This window comes from Ips typographus, linkage group LG14 (genome assembly GCF_016097725.1).
Source record: "Ips typographus isolate SLU linkage group LG14, UJ_Ityp_2.0, whole genome shotgun sequence".
Classification (NCBI taxonomy): Eukaryota; Metazoa; Arthropoda; class Insecta; order Coleoptera; family Curculionidae; genus Ips; species Ips typographus.
Window position 1 is genome coordinate 6,315,265 of NC_138435.1, and position 17,332 is coordinate 6,332,596.

The 17,332-nt window shown below is 33.8% G+C and overlaps 1 long non-coding RNA gene across 8 annotated transcripts in view; it reads right to left on the minus strand.

Moving 5' to 3' along the window:
• Positions 1-10,921: 10,921 nt before the first annotated feature.
• The window catches only part of LOC145737826 (uncharacterized), a 297,082-nt gene continuing 290,671 nt past the window's right edge, over positions 10,922-17,332 (minus strand). For 3 of the 8 annotated variants that reach the window (XR_014180504.1, XR_014180500.1, XR_014180502.1), the window contains exons 6-8: positions 13,217-13,334; positions 12,625-12,887; positions 10,922-11,012 (exon numbers count right to left, since the gene is read on the minus strand). This is a non-coding gene — a long non-coding RNA (uncharacterized LOC145737826). The remainder of the gene's footprint in view (positions 11,013-12,624; positions 12,888-13,216; positions 13,335-17,332) is intronic. The other 5 variants (XR_014180506.1, XR_014180501.1, XR_014180503.1 and 2 more) reach the window with 5 other exon arrangements.

Consider the following 17,332-nt stretch of genomic DNA (forward strand, 5'->3'; position numbering starts at 1 on the left):
CGTGAGCGTTCAAGCTCAAACTCCCCAAGCCTCGGCATCAACTTCTAAGCCCCAATCCACGGAAGTTTATTTCAAACCAAGAGCTTCATTGAGTAGAACTCCGCCTAAACCGCGAGGAACAGAAGGTCCTTGGCCTGACAGGCAGCTTTGGCTGAGCCAAAAACTCCAGCCACCCCAAAGTTTACATGTCCACCTACATTTAACCCTTCTATTGACTCTCCCATTATTTTTGTGAATAAATACGAAAAAGCAGCGATTGTAGTAAATAGCTGATCAGAAAATCACAAAATATTTTATTTAGCTAATTTTTTGGAAGGTCCAGCCCATACATGGTTTGGTAATTATATTAGTGAGCCAGAAAATCAGATGAAAACATAGCTAAATATAAAATCAGATTTTTTGAAAGAGTTTTCAGGAGAACAGCCACTCCGAAAGTTAAAATTTCGATTAAACACTCGCAAACAGCAAGACGTCGAGGATATAAAGAAGTACTATTATGATCTATTAGCAGTCGCAAACGATATTGCTCAAGCAACAGAAATTTTGACGATTTAAAGCAATTGGTGGTTAAGCTAAGCGATATAAAAGAAAGAAAATGAAGTGATTTTTTCTCTGGTAGAAAAATATATGACTAACAGTTAATATAGAAAAAAAACAGACATTTATACTTACTTTCAAAAAGAAAAATAAAAAAAGCACTTTTACACAACACCTCAAGTCGGAGAACGAACTGTGGCAAAGATGATGAGATAACCGTATAAATACAATTCAAAACCCTTCCCACTAGTACAGTGGAATGGTGAGACTAGCAAATTTTGAAACTTGAACACTTGTCATATTAGGTTATCAGAGAAATTTTTCCCAAAGGTTAATGAGTGCACCATGCTTAAAATCATGGAATTCGCTGATTTAGCCAATTCGGAATAATATCTCAATGAGACTAGACATTGTTCAGTAGAGACCGAGTAATGCATAAAATACGAAATGCAATGGAAGCATAATATTGAAACAAAGTAACAATTATAATGTATAATAAAGCTCCACATACTGACTTGTGTACTTATTTTTACAGGGCCCAAGTATTTTATTCTGTTATCTGCGTCTGAATTTTTATTGCGCAAATTCTTAAAATTCAAGAACAGATATCAGTTTAATTTTCCCTATAAGATAAAAATGGTTACATACAATGAAAATAAAAATATTGAATGTTGTTATTGTAATGTAGGTACCTACCAACGAATGAAGATAAATAAATGAAAAAAATAATATTGTCGGTATAATAATCACCTTGAACATGTAGTTAGTATATGAATTTTGCGAAGAAAGCAACTAATTCGCTAGCGATAAGACAAATTTGATTCATCGCTACGCGCAGTTATGAATAATGACTAATTATCGGATTGGTTTAAATAGACCCAAATAGGAAAACAATTTACAGTGTAATTTTAGAAATCGGTCTTGAAGTAACACTCCGGTAAAGTTAATCTATAAGTTTCGCGAAAGTGCCAAAAATGGAATGGATTGTGAATTTTTTGTTTTATATTAGGTGTGTTACTGAGATAAACACCAAACTTTATTTATACAAATTGGCACTGTATCACTTGGGGAAACTACAAGAAGAGTTTCGTCAAGCGGTACCAATACAATTATTAGGGATTACGAGGTGTCTACACGCCCTTTGGACTCAAATCATACATACGGAGGAGTATACCATACTTCTACTTGACGAAAAGGTATGTCATGGGGGCACTCCATTTCTGACATGTGATTGTGCAATATGCATATCACCGCAACAACCACAATATCGACCTGAGGATTTTTGGCGGGCATGGGAAGATGTATTTGTACAAGGATGTCCTTGTGCTACATGTGTGTACGGGAGAACTCAATTTTTGAGTCAACCGGGTCATTCGACATATCCGCATGCTTATATACCGGATATGACACATCAATTTCGGGTATCAACAGTACCTCGAACACAGTATACGGAGAAAACATCAGAAATTGACACTGCTAGCGCATCCTCTGTTATGACAGGAGGTGCATATGGACGACAAACGTTTATGGGACCACCCGAATCACACGCAAGTCAGGTTGTCCGCAAACCGGCATCGTGCCCAAATCCGGATAACCTGGCGCAGATGCAATAAGGGGGGTCCATTAATCATCGACAAACTGAAGAAATTCTTGGACACGCGGTAACACAGCCGTTTATCGCGCAATTAGAACCTTTTGAGAACATGGGGCCATATGCTACTTATCAGCAGCTATGAGGTCTACACTTATATTTATATTAGCTTATTATTGTTTTTGTATTACTTTATTATTGTTAATAGCTATGTATATACAAGATATAAGCATAATATACACATGTGGTTTTGAAATTAAAAAAATTGGAATGTATAATGGTGTCATGTTAAACCCAAATAACGAGAATAATCTAGTCATGAAATTAATCCAATTATTTTTTAGCGCTATGAACTAATAAGGTACGATAAAAAATGTTTCGCTGAGGAGGCGAATATTCCTGACACGACGCTCCGACAATCTTGTTGGTTGATGACGAACGACTAACATAACAAATAATGATAACAGTAAACGACCGTTCAAGTTGTTTACATGACTAATTTTGTTCGCGCAGTGCATACACGGAAATCCTTGCTTTACAGCATTAGGGAAATAAATTTCATACGTTCCATTTTTTATTTTTTAGGAATGGAAAATGGATCGTACATACTAACACATAAATAAGAGTTAAAAATGATGCTAAAAATAATTTTGTTATAAGACATGATATTGTATATTAAGCATTAAGTAGCACATATTAACCTTTGTTCTTATATTTCATGTAACACTGAGTATATGAGAAGAAAGCCAAAGCAGACAATGATGAGCTATTATCGTTATTGGAATTCACGATGGGCCTGTACGTTGATGCTGAGGTCCAAGCTAGCCGAATCATCGATTGAATAATCGACCCACACCACAAACATTTATGGGACATTAATCATAAAGGTGTTCAGTGATGTGAGATGCGAAGTTTTGCTCATAGGACTAAGCCTCTATTAAACTTTTCTCAGTGTTGCAGTATTTTTGTTGTTCTGCCATTGCCAGAACCGGATAGATTTAGGGTAAATAAAAGTGCATAACGTTGTTTAGGTATACTTACTGGAAAGGAAAGATTTTATTAGGTTTCTTGTTAGAATAAGAACTAACTAACTTATTATTAAGAAATGATTGTAACCAGTGTCCTTAGACAAACTTAACTGAGTACTATGGAATACTCATTATGTAAACCTACTAACCATTTATTATAATGTCTTCGTATTTAAATTTGTATTAGGCTAAACGATATATTTTTATTTTTGTTGAAAATTTTAATTATTGTTCATATAAAACTGGGGACCAGTTTTTCTGGGGCGGAGGCATATGTCACGAATGGAAAATCCATTAATTCAAAAGATGGACTTATTGACTTAAAAACATAAGAATATTCGAGGATTGCGAAATATTAAGCGCAAGTTATGTGACGCTCCTGTACGAGTTCCGCTGAATAAGCCAGATGCTGACAATGCAGTTATATTGAATAAAACCATTTTTATGTTAATTATTAAGGGACTTCATTTTTAGCTCTAAGACTAGTTAGATGTTAGATTAACCACAATAAACGTAATTAGTAAATTTTAGTTGTTTTTAAAAACGGCCTTGCCATATCGAAATAGTTAACTGGCGCAGTCGGTAGGATCTGTCAAGGTCCATCTTTCGAAGTGACTTTTCGTTCAACGATTTATTGGCAGATCGATTTGTTCGCGAGTTCGGTAATTAACAACTTGTTGTTCGAGAGCATATCGACCGGGTTTAAACATTACTGGACAGTGAATCGTAATAGTGGTTTGTTTAATCGTTTAACAAAACCATTCGTGGAAAGTGTCACCAAATTGGACATTTTCGCAAGGACTACAATTTTTGGAGTGGACCACATCGCCATCCAGAAACTTGGGACCTTATAGTATTAATATGGTCAAGTTCGCCGTAATTTTTATGTAAGTGCAATTTATTTCATGTCGCATTTAGAAACAATAATTGAAGAGTTAAGTAATTTGTCAATTGAAGGCAAAGAGAACCCTTTAACCGACTCTACTCAAAGTTTCAAAAAATTACTTGAAGTTCCATTAGTAACTAAACAAGAAGTCAATAGTTCATCAATTAAAATTTTAAGTAGTTTTAATATGGCACATTTTAAGCCTGAATATTTAAAATGCGTACCCGAATTTGATGGAAACCCCAACGATTTAAACCGTTATTTGTCAACTTGTCAGAGTTAATAGACAATTTTTATAATACCGCTAATCAGCGTGATTTTCAAAATGTCTTTTTATTGAATAGTTTAATAGGTAAACTAACAGGAACTGCTAAAATAATCGTTAATAAAAGTTGCTTATCACTACAAGGGAGTGTCTTTTTTGCTAGTGCATGAACATGACTTTTTTCATATGAATTGCGATGTGTGTTGTAAAGCTACAAACGCTTATAATTTAAATTTTTCTTGTTATTGGGAGAAGAAAACCAAAATAATAACGACAGCGCCTTAGAAGACGAAATAGGAGAAGATGTCGTAAGTGAGACGTATAGCTGTTGCACTTATAATCCAAATATTGACGTGACATTAAGAATAAAGGAAGTGAATGATTTCTATAAAACTCCAGTTGACAAGCGTGTCCAAAATATTACTGGAGTTGTTAATCAACGCGATAAGGATTGGTGGTTATGGAATCGTGCTGTACGACACCATGAATCAATAGTGTTTTGTAATTTCCATTATGTTCTTCAGATAAGATCTATAAATTTAATTATGAATATTTGCATTGAATGTCATGAAGGTTTTGTTGATGAGTTTTACAAAAAAGTTGCTTATCACTACAAGGGAGTGTCTTTTTTGCTAGTGCATAAACATGACTTTTTTCATATGAATTGCGATGTGTGTTGTAAAGCTACAAACGCTTATAATTTAAATTTTTCTTGTTATTGGGGCAACAATATACATAAACGTTTAGAAATGATAAAATTATGGGGAGCACGAGAAGAATAAATGTGTTTTTCATACTTTTGGTTCTTTATTTTCCACAAAAACTCTCTCTCTTACAGCAGCAGCAGCAACATTGTTTTTTATTTTATAGTGCCCCCCACGGAAGGGTATTGTAACAATCATTCAATAAAAACCTTTTATCGTCACATGAATTTAACGCTAATGTGTCTCTGAAATGTTTGATAAATATAGTGTATAAACATATAAATAGTGCGATGTTAATTACATTTCCCATTCGTTCTAGTAACATGGCTCTGCTACATCCAACTTTTTTAATTCTCACTGCAATAATCAACAATGTTCTATACGTGTATCAACCTGAAAAGAATCCTGATGTATACGTGTGTTTCGATGTGTTTCAAAAATTGATAGTAAAAGAAGTAATAAAACTAAAGACCAAAGCAGTAATCTAAAATTCGCTTGTAAATAATCATTAGAACTTATAGAACATTATATTGATAAATTAAATGATAAATTCGATTTGATTTGCCACCTTACTGGTCACGATGACGTCAAAAGGTTTAGACGCGAATTATTCGACGGTGTTTCATATGCTATCAAACGGCTTTTTGGAACTCCTGATGCCGATGATGCAATATTTGACACAGAAACCATTGAAGCCGTCGCTCAACAAAATCACGACATGCAGTTATTGATGAAACAACAAGCTCACATATATCACAGATCTGTAATGTCTGACGCCATTAGTGATTATAATAAAACTGCATCTACTCTCCAATTTAACGAACAAAGACTTAATGAAAATATGTTAAAGTTCAATAATTTCTCTAAAAATACTGTAAAAGGAATCAACTTCTTAACTTACAGTCAAACGGTTACTGATCATCTCAGCTTAATTAGTCAATTATGCAATGAACTAAACGAAGAATTTGATGTAATGATAGCATCAATCTTATTTTGAAAGCAAAATATATTGCATCCAAACATAATTACCCCAAGGCACGCACTTAAGGTATGAGTTGACAAAATTAAAATTAGTATCAAATTTGGAATTACCTTATGATTTACACGACTTTGATAATTTTGAGTTTATAGTTTCTTCCAAACAGTTTAAAAAGCAGATTGGTCCAACACGTTAAACCATGTCTACTTCACCAGCAGTTAGTGATGTGCAGAAGCTTTAGAAGAATTGTGCAACGTTGTTGCATCACCAGAAGTGCCGATAAATAGTGAAACAGAAGCAGACTTAGAAACTGGTGAAGATGTCGTAAGTGATAGATATCGTTGCTGCGAATTTTACCCCAATAATGAAATTTTAAAGAAAATCAAAAGAAATAAATAATTTCTATGAAGCACCCGAAGATATGCGTGTACAAAATGGAACTGGAAAAATTACTGAAGCACAAGAAAATTGGTGATTGTGGAATCGTCCAACACAACACCATACCATGTTATCATTTTGCAATTATTACTATTCAGCTATGATAGAATCAAATGGAACTATAATGATTCTTTGTGCAAAGTGTTACCGTACATTAAGTAATACGTTTTGGGAAAAAGTGGCATACAATGTTAAAGATGTAAGTTTAATGTTGGTTCACGAACATACTAAATGCCACTTAAATTGCAATATTTGTGCTGTAGATACGTGCAATAATGATAATTCTTTAATATGTTATTGGGGAGAAATTAGTAAGCGTCGAGAAATTGTAAAGTTATGGAGCGCACGTGATAAAGATTAAATATTTTATAGCGATTGCGAAGACGTTTCACCACCTCAACTAACCAATTCAATGATGGCACCATGCGAGATTTCCTGTCTTCTGAATTTGCTCGAACTTCTTTGGGCCATTCAAGTGGAGCAACTTCCTTTTTACCTGATATTACAATGGTTAGAATTAACGCAAGTAATCATGCAGAACGAAAACAACTTAGCTGGCAAACGCTCATTAAAGACCTTTTTACTACCACTCCAGAAAATAAAGAAGCCAATCAAACTAGAGGGGAGCAACAAATTCAACGAATACACAATTTCATTTCCGAAGTTCGTAGATCTCTTAAAGGAGCACGACTACTTCACGACATTTTGCCAAACGTCACTAGAACCGAATCTGCAGCAATGCTTAAAGCAACAATGGGAACAAAATATTGTCACAAGTAGATTTTCGTTAATACTAACTACTACTAATACGTTAATTACTTGGTCAGCAAATAATCGGCCACTGACCGAAACAAGTCGTCGACCACTTGAATTGCAAAATAAGCAATCGAACCTTTTAGAACGGAAGCTAGCTAAGGTGTTGCAATCGCCGGTCAGCAATAAGTCATCAATTGGTCGGACAATGATCCAAGTGCTTAGACAAGCAATTAAGAAATTGAACTGACTAAGGGATCGCAATACCTTACAATAAATAGCCGAGAAATTTGGAAAGAAGGTTAGTTAGAAATTATCCGCGAAACTAAACGGTTCGGTCGCGAAAGTAAGGGAACTCTACCCTGACACTTACCCTCGTCCAAAATGGTTTGTGAATTAATTATCATGTAAGTACAAACTCTATAATTTGAATTAAACCAACTTATGTCTGACAATGCTTTTTATAAATTCAGTTTTCATTTAATCTTTCTCTATTAGTTTCTCTATGAATAAACGTTGTTGTTTTTGTTATCCAATCTTTGAGTTTAACTTTACTACGACCCCAGCCTACACGTCCCCGCGTTACGACTAAAAATTAGATCGTGACAATATAACGGTGGATCTTCCACACTGACCTTGTCCACATCCTCCGGTTTGTTCCTGGGCAAGCGGGTACTGCAAATGTTCACGCTTCAATACAAGTTGCTATGGATTTATTTAATTCTGAGTTGGTTGAAAAAAGTATAAATGATATTTATGAGTGGATAAGTAACAAAATTCCATTGTATGCAGCTTTTCATGGTAATACAGATGATTATTATTAATCTATTGAAGATTCAGTACAAGTTTTAAATGAACTTCTGCATTTTCAATATAATAATGATGAAACAAGTATTTTAAATTTTTTAACTGATTGTATTATTGTTATTGATAAAAAAACTTCCAAAAGTTAATACTATACATATTTTAGGACCTCCTGGATCAGGGAAATCTTATTTCATAGATTGTTTAATTCATTATTTTTTTAACTTTAGTCAAATTGGAAACTTTAATAAGTATACTTCATTTCCATTACATGATTGTGTAAATAGACAAATTTGACTATTTAATGAACCAAATATTGAGCCAGGGGCATTAGAAACATTGTTAGAAGAGAGAGAGAATGAGAAATTATTGTTAGGTGGTGATTCGTGTCCAGCAAAAATTCAGTAAAGGGTGTCTCAGAAATAATTTCGTTTTTGGATCTGTCCTATGGCGCAATACGCATGTTTCGGAGAAAAGAAATAGTTGGCAAACGTTTGGCAACATTGCTAAGATTTAGTTGCAATGGAGCGTTTTACGGGACCGCAACGTGCTTTTTGTGTTCGTGCGTTTTATAAAAACAATGATTCTTATGTCCTTGTGCGTCGTTTGTACAGGAATCATTTTAACATAGCAAGAATGAGAGATGTCCCAAGTGCAAATTTGATTAAATATTGTATAAGAAAGTTCGAGAACAGTGGAAACACGATGACTAGTAAACCGCTTGGACGCCCAAGGTCAGCGAGATCGAACGAAAACATTGAACGTGTACGCCAATTCGTTAACGAGGATCCCCGGCAATCATTAAGATTGCGTGCAGCGTCTTTCATTTTGCATAAGTCGACTGTTCGTCGCATTATTCGCAAGGATATGCATTTCCATCCATACAAGATTGTTATCACACAAGAATTAAAATCGCAGGAGCCCGCTAATCGATCAGAGTTCTGTAGAATAATGAGAGAGGACTTCAACGGTTGCAACAACATATGGTTTTCTGATGAATCCAATTTTCACATTAACCGACATGTTAACAAACAGAACTGCCGATATTGGGCCGAGCAGAACCCGCAAAATCTTTATGAGACGCCATTACACTCGCCTTATTGTCTGGGCTGCTATGTCAAGGCAAGGAATCATTGGCCCGTATTTTTTTAAGGACAATCTTGGTCAAGCTCAAACTGTTACATCTGAGCGCTACTGCCACATGATTAAGACTTTTTTAAGTCCTGCAATTCAGAACCATGGTGGCTACAATAGAAACACGTTTTTCCAACAAGATGGAGCGACTCCTCATGTCACGAATGCTTCCTTGGCTGCTCTTGATCAGTTATTCCCAGGGAGGATCATCAGTCGCAGAGGAGACATTAACTAGCCACCAAGAAGTCCCGATTTGACACCAGCAGATTTTTTTTATGGGGACACCTCAAGAGTAAGGTAGTAACCCCACCGCCACAGGATTTAAGAGAATTGAAGCAAAAAATACCAGATGAAATTAACGCTGTTCCTCGTGCAATGCTTCAGAGAGTGATCGAAAACTTCGGTTCGAGATTACGAGAGTGTGAAAACATGAACGGTGCTCATTTATCCAATACTCTTTTCCATAAATAAAAATTTAATGTTGAGGCTTTCCTTTGGTAATAAATTTATTTAGAAAAAAATGTTTATTGCATATGTTTTTTTTTTATTGCATAAAATAAGCAAATGTTTTTGAAACACCCTTTATAAGAATGATATTCTAGACACGCCCTAAATAATCTGCCTCTAAAGAAAAAAAAGGTTTTTTTAAAAAAATTGTTTTTGGATCATTTGGGTCAATTAACTTGTCCGAGAAAACCCATTCATCCTGGCAAGTTTTAAAAGAATACTATTTGACATTCATTATTTGAAACTTCTAAGTAACATTGTATATTAGGTTATTAGGTGTAACAACAAACTGGTTCTGTCACCTTTGGATTCAACAGCACGCTACAACAAGGAATGTGTATTATTTTCCAATTGATGGAATGGTTTAATGAAAACCAGGTGGAGAGCTTGAACAATTTTGTCTGCTCGAAAAAGGCATCTCCGTCTTTCATAAACGATGATATTTCTGCCGTAGACAAGTGGTGCACTTTGTCAAAAATGTGGAAGATCTAACTTTGAAACAAATAGTTCAGATAGTGATATCAGTTCCTTGTAGCAATGCTTATGGGAAAGATTTTCAACTTAATGAACCAGTTATATAACTGAAATGGTGAAAGCAGAACTTTGCATACGTTCTAGCATTATGCCCTCCTGTCCCGAATTGTATTCACCGTTAAGTGATAAACCAGAACTTTTAAAGTCTGCAACATTTAATACAAAATACTATTGTAAATGTTGACATAATATGCAATTAGTTAAGTTTTAGAGTTCGTTCTTTAATAAAGTTTTAATTTGGATTTATAAATTTTTTGTGTGTTTTTAATTATCTTACATAAAAAAGCGATTGAAAAATCACCTAGTACCTATTAACCTCTCGAAAAATTTTTGTTTACTGTGTTTTTGCTCCCCTATTTTTCAAGAGGCGTTTCTTTTATAAAAAAGGTGGCAATCGTATTTATTCCTCGATTGATTTTGCTGCAGAATGTCAATCAGTTGAAAAGTAAATCGTACGTTTGATAGATATAAATGGTTGATTGCTGGTCTATGTTCACTCCCAATGTCAACTTCTGCACAGTTACTCAGTTCGCCATGCGTAGATTGACATTAAAAAGAATGACACTTTTCCTAATACTTCGCCATTTATTCGGACATTAAATGAAAATTCTTGAGCCAAATATTGTGAAGATGTCGAATCAATAAATTACGGTAACAGTAGTAATACGTTTTCATTAATGTGGAACTAAAATATATGTTCTCGGTAATTGCTCAATGCTGCATATGGCAGAACAATAAAGCAAATAAAACTACCCACAACCCCCGCCTCCATCTTCAATTTATTAATAAAAAAATAGGAATTCCACTCTTCACCTGGACGACTAGTTTTGCTTCTCACCACCGGGACAATGTCTGGAACAAAAAAATATATTAATTTTAGTATGTATTTTGAAACCAATTTCTAAGCTTGCAAAACAAACACTTGCTTCTGCGATTTTTAAAAGGTGATTATTTTATAAATAAAACATATCTGTATAAAAATCTGCGTTTGACAGTCCTACGCCTAACTCACAACGTACCACAAAATTTGGTTCCATCTGTACTCAAGTCTATGAGTTGGAACGTATTAATAGCGTCCCAAAAAAAAAAAAAAAACTTTACTATACCACATCATATCAGTTCCTAGATTCCGTTAAAGCGTCAGTTCAACAATGGAATTTTTAATAGTGACAAAAAATATTCGCGGTTTTAAATTATAAAGTGTTTCCATTAAAAAAAAATCAAATGTTTGTACCATAGTTCAAAAACCGACGACGCTAGAAATTTACTACGCCACTGGATTCTACAGAAAATGTTTTTAAAAATCCGTTTTAACTTCTTCAAAAAGTTTAAATTATATCTGAGATACCTCAAAAGTGATATTTTTCAATTGTTCCCTAACAAAAAAATGTTATGAGAATTCTGCTGTAGCCATGTGTAATTTCAAACAAAAGTAGCAAACTAGTTTTTGAATATACGATTACCGCACCTTAACAAAAAAGATGGTACCTACAAATAAGCGTAATAACCAACAAACATTTTCAAAAACTTTTAATTCGATGCGCATTTTATTGCTAAATAATTATGGTGCAAAAACATACTTTAAAACAACTAATTATTACTAAAAGACCTTAAAAAACCTATTATACAGGTTGCTTAAATTTGGATAAACAAATTTGAATTTATTTTTCTTCAAAACCGCGGCAGATATTTTCATAAATCTTTGAAGGTAACTGTCATCAATACGAGTAAAGCACGTTTCGCAATAAAAAGCGAGATGCAAGTCATGACGTTGTATGTACCGCTATGCAATTATATGAAACGTAGGGTTGAGCAATTGCTAGCAATTTATTTTTCATTATTCTACTCCGAATACTATCTTTTTCTCGAATTAATTATAGAGAAAATGTAACTTTGGCGTGAAAACGCCGGAAATGCTTATTTTTAAGGCGCTGTAAAACTCAATACAAACAAATTTCAAAAGCTACGCAACTTCAACAACGAAAGGTAAATTCGGTATTGTGATGGTGGCTTAAGGACATAGTGAGGTCGCTGGATGGAATCAGACCAATGTACTCAAACCTGAAGTAGCATTAGCTTTAAAACGATGCAGCGTCAAAAAACTAAAACTCACTTTAGTATTTCGTAAAAAATGAGATCGAACAAGTGCTCCCCGTTCTGGACGGTAAAGCTAAGAAACTTTTTTAAGAGAAATTCGGATCACCTGAGTGTCCAAATTTATCTTGAAAAGAATTTCGACCATAGGAAACAGCAGTTCAAAACTCTGACTCTTACAGCGTTTTGCCTTTAGACTATTTTTTAACTAGCCTTTGTTTATCGATCTTTTACGTTATGTCTGTATTATATTGTCACGATAGAAATAAATCAAATTTATTTCACTTGAACGGAAACATTAAAAAATGTGGAATTCATATTACCTACTTGAGCGGAAACATAAAAAATGTGGAAGGCGGTTAAAATGTACCTGCACTTATGATGCAATAGCTAAACTATGCACCGGAGGAGTATAACCGGATGCTGGGTTGTAACATATGCGAAATAGCGAGGGTCGACAGGTCGTCACGAGTGGTCGGCTAAAAGAGACTAAGTCTGGAAGCTTCTCATTGGTGGAACCAGTGTTTGGCATGAAGTTATATCCTAGAGGGATAATTTCAGTCAGTCCTGCTTTGCCGACCAGAAACTCGGAAAATGGCGCTACAAGTGACAAGCCTCTCTCCAAGATTCTATCTTCATTAGAAGTGTAAGTATTACTATTGTACTTTATTTTTGTGTATTGATCTTACACCTATTTAATTATGATTTTATTAGAAGTTAGTAACGTTTTTATAAGATTAGTAAACCGCTTATCTTATTAGTTAGTAAGTTATGAGTTGTTTAGGTTAAGGAACTTATTTAATAAAATTTAATGGTGTGTAACTGTGTAATGTGTTTTATTTCACACTGAAACGAGATCCCAGGCAGTAAACTTGCATTCAATTCAACACGTCACGTTAGTCGTGGCAATATAATACCTTTAAACGTATTAAACCTATTTTATTAAAAAAATTATTTTTTACCTACTGAAAATTTTATAATTTGTCACTCGCAACGTTACGGAAATGGCCGCCTCACTTAATATACTAATTAAGCAAATCCTCTAGTTTAGACAGCTTTTATTGTCCGTATGTCAAGGTGCTAGAAATTAAATGGCGATTATGTAGAAAAGTTAACAAAGGTCTAATAAAAAAATAATCTTAAAAAAAATTTGATTTATAGAGCATTTTTTTGTATGTCAAAACGGCCCTTGCTTAGTAGTTACCTGAAATAATGATGTAAGTAACCAGACAATAGTGTGGTTTAAACTTCAGATCATGCAAACATTACTTTACACTTCAACTCATTAGAGGAAAACGGTGTTCCATATCTATGCAATGTTATTGTCATGTTATGTAAATTTGGTTGGCAATACAATCACCTCTGTTATGACATGAAACTAAAGTTATAATAATCAGACTATACCTCATTATTACTATTACTTTAAACATGTCTTTAGACAACAGTACATACATGGTGTTTTCTAACAATTGCAAAAAATCTTAATCATCGATTATACATCAAGAAATAATGCCAGTTTGCTATACAGGTAATTCAAATTCGACCCTCACCATTGGGAGAAAGTTTAAATTGGGGCAAAGTTGCGTCATTTAAAGCTCAACCAAATGCAGTAGTAAACATTTTGATTTTCCGAGTACTTCCGAAGATATTAAAAAAAAAACTGAAAATTTTAATTTTTAATTTTATTTATTTCTAACCTTATTTGAAGAAATATTCCAAAACTAAAAGCATCTTTTCATTGCCACTTTTTCCCAGCTATTCGATGATAGATTCATATTTGCCGGCCGACGTTTTTTGGTAGCCATCATCAACTTTCTTTTTTCTTATGGGGGCCATATTGGATTTTTAATCCACCAAATAGTACGTTTTATGCTGATTTTAAGCCTGGTTTATAAAACAAAATTTAAATTTAGATTTAAATTTAGTAGTAAATTTAAATTTAGCTGTAACTCTAAAAAAATATGGTGTTCATAAAAGAAATATTTCAAGTCTTAAATCAATGACTACTAAACGCCAAAGTTGTCATTTGCACTCATTTGACATCAAAAACTCTCAAAAATATTAAGTGACATTCGGGATTCCCACATACCCAGTGTTGTGATTTTGGAATACACAAACACAAAAATAGAAATTGGAAAAACTAAATATTACTAGGCTTCAGTTTAACCGTTTAACAGTGACCTTTAGCTGCCAGGAAAAACCGTAACCAAATATTCAAATTCAAAACACAAATCAGCTGATTGTGTCATTGGGGACGCTTGCGCAGTAGCAAGATAATTTAACTTTAGCCTTAACTTTAAGAAAATTTAGAATTTTAAGTAAATCCAAGGTCAGGAGATACAGCTAAATTTAAGGTTAAAGTTAAATTTCATTTATGAACGTCTTGATTTAAAACCACTAGTCTTATTCTTAAAGTTAATACTAAATTTAATGCTAAATTTAAATTTTGTTTTATAAACCAGGCTTTAGTGATGTATAATCAGTTATGATTTGCTTCCTAAATAACAAAACAATTGAATAAAAACTAATTTTACCTTTGTTGGCTTTGAGGTTATGAGAGGTTTTATGAAGATTACTTGGTAGTACTTGTCACACGCAATTGGCCTGAACATACTTAGACACAATGAAGAAAAATGAGGCAATATTATTTTAAGCTTCAACACAAATTTGGTACTAAGTTAATAATATGAGAGCAAACCAACTGTAATCAGTAAGCCAACAGCACCACATAACTTTATTTAGTTAAAACTTAACCAAAACATAGCTTGATTTGATGTTTTTCAAAATTCCATATTAAATTATTTAAACTTGCAATTAACATTACAAAAAAAATCAATTTGCCAAAAAATGAAGTTCCTAAAATGATGATCTTTCTCTTGGAAACATAAATGACCGGTTTAAGTTAGAGATGCTACCAAATCTCTTCTGATTAACCTAAATTCTGCAGCAATCCTTGTATAATAATAACATTTTTCTTTTCTAGATACATTTTTAACTTGACTTGCTCTAATAATCGTCCGAATTATCGTGTTTGACAAGTACTGTCAAATAATGACATTTCATAAAACGTCTCATTAACTCAAAGCCAACTAAAGTAGAATTAGTTTTTATTGAATTTTATTTTGTCATTTATGAAGCAAATCATAAGTCATTATACATCACTAAAATCAGAATAAAACTATTTGGTGGGCTAAAAATTCAATATGGCGCCCATAAAAAAAAAGAAAATTGATGATGACTGCCGAAAAACGAAATGTCGTGTGGCAAATTGGAATCTATCATCGAATAACTGGGGAAAATGACAAAGCAAAGATGCTTGTAGATTTGGGATATCTCTTCAAATAAGGTTAGAAATAAATAAAAACAAAAAATCAAATTTACAGATTTTTTCGGATATCTTCGGAAGCACTCGGAAAATCGAAATTTTTAAAACGGTATTTGGTTGAGCTTTAAATTGCGCAACTTTACCCAAATTTAAACTTTCTCGTATCTCATAGGGTTTCTGAGATCCCAATGGTGAGGGTCGAATTTGAATTACCCTGTATAGATCATATTTCAAAAATGGTTTGTTAAAGAAATACAGGGTGTTTGGAAGAAAATCATTTATTTCTTCAGTATCGGTAACTGTTTTCAAGCAAATTATCTCACCGCTCAGTACGCTAACCCTAATGAAGATTCACCGAGTCAGCACTGTCAGCAGATCCCCTCCACAGTCAGTGCGGACATTGGTCATTTCCATATTTTTTCTAGTTAGTCGGTAAAATTTATTAATCTAGTTAAGACATATTCTTTAACTGTATCTTTTGGTATTATTAAAGCTTTTTAAAAAGAAGTCTTCTGGTGCGTGACAGTTATTTGGCGCAGTCGGTAGGATATTTGGGGTCGATCGTATCGAACGATAGACTTTCGTGTTAACGATTTACCGAATATTGAATTTTTGAGACTTTCCGTGCCGTGGTGTGTTGGATCTATCGAAGACGCAGCAGCCATTCAAGAAGACTGGGACTTGGAACCAAATCGTCCAGCTCCGCAAGGATAACGTTTAGAAGAGGACTCCATTGCCAAATTTAGACCGTTAGCCTTATAGTACAATACCAAACGCAATGAAGATATTGATTGTTTGTTTTATGTAAGTACAATTGTTTGATGTCTTCCGATTCTGAAACCAAAGGTTCACTTGAAACCGACTCTCAAATTTTTGAAACAGTTAATCATAAATATAATATTTCTTTAAAACCATCCGTTTTATCAAACGTTACAAATACATTTTCACAAAACAGTAACCAAGATAAAAATTTAGAAGCAAATATGTCGCAAGCATTTAACTCTGAATATCTCAAATGTGTTCCTGTTTTCGATGGAAACCCGAACGATCTGAATAGATACTTAGCAGTTTGTGAAGCCATTATAAATGAATTCTATGATAATACAAATCCCGGAAGCTTTAAAAATGTCTATCTGCTAAATTCGTTAATTTCGAAACTACAAGGAAATGCTAAGTTAGTTATTAATATACAAAACGTAGCTACTTGGTATGATGTAAAAAGTACATTGACTCGAAATTTTGCAGACCAAAGAGACGAAAGCTGTCTGAATCGCGATCTTGTTATGATGAGGCAAAATCCTCATGAACCTCCTCAACAATTTTACGATAGAATTTTAAATATTTTGAACTTACTGTGTGCATACATTGATCTTCATGAAACTACTGGTTTAGCTAAACAATTAAAACGAGATCTATATCAAAATCTGGCTCTTAAGACATTCCTTTCTGGATTAAGAGAACCGCTAGGGACAACATTAAGATGTATGAAACCTGTTTCTCTTAGCGAAGCTTTACAGTACGTGTTGGCCGAAGATAACGCTCATTATTTTCAAAATCCATCCTTCAAACCACCTATTAAGAATTCCTTTGGACCAAATGCTCAAAATATGACACCAGCACGCCCACACATAAAGCAAAATCAACCAATTCAAAGACACAGTAGTTTCCCAATGAACTTTCCTTTTAATAATGGAAATAATTTTAACAGAATACAAAATTCATTTCCCACTGGTCCAATTCCAATTCAACCCAG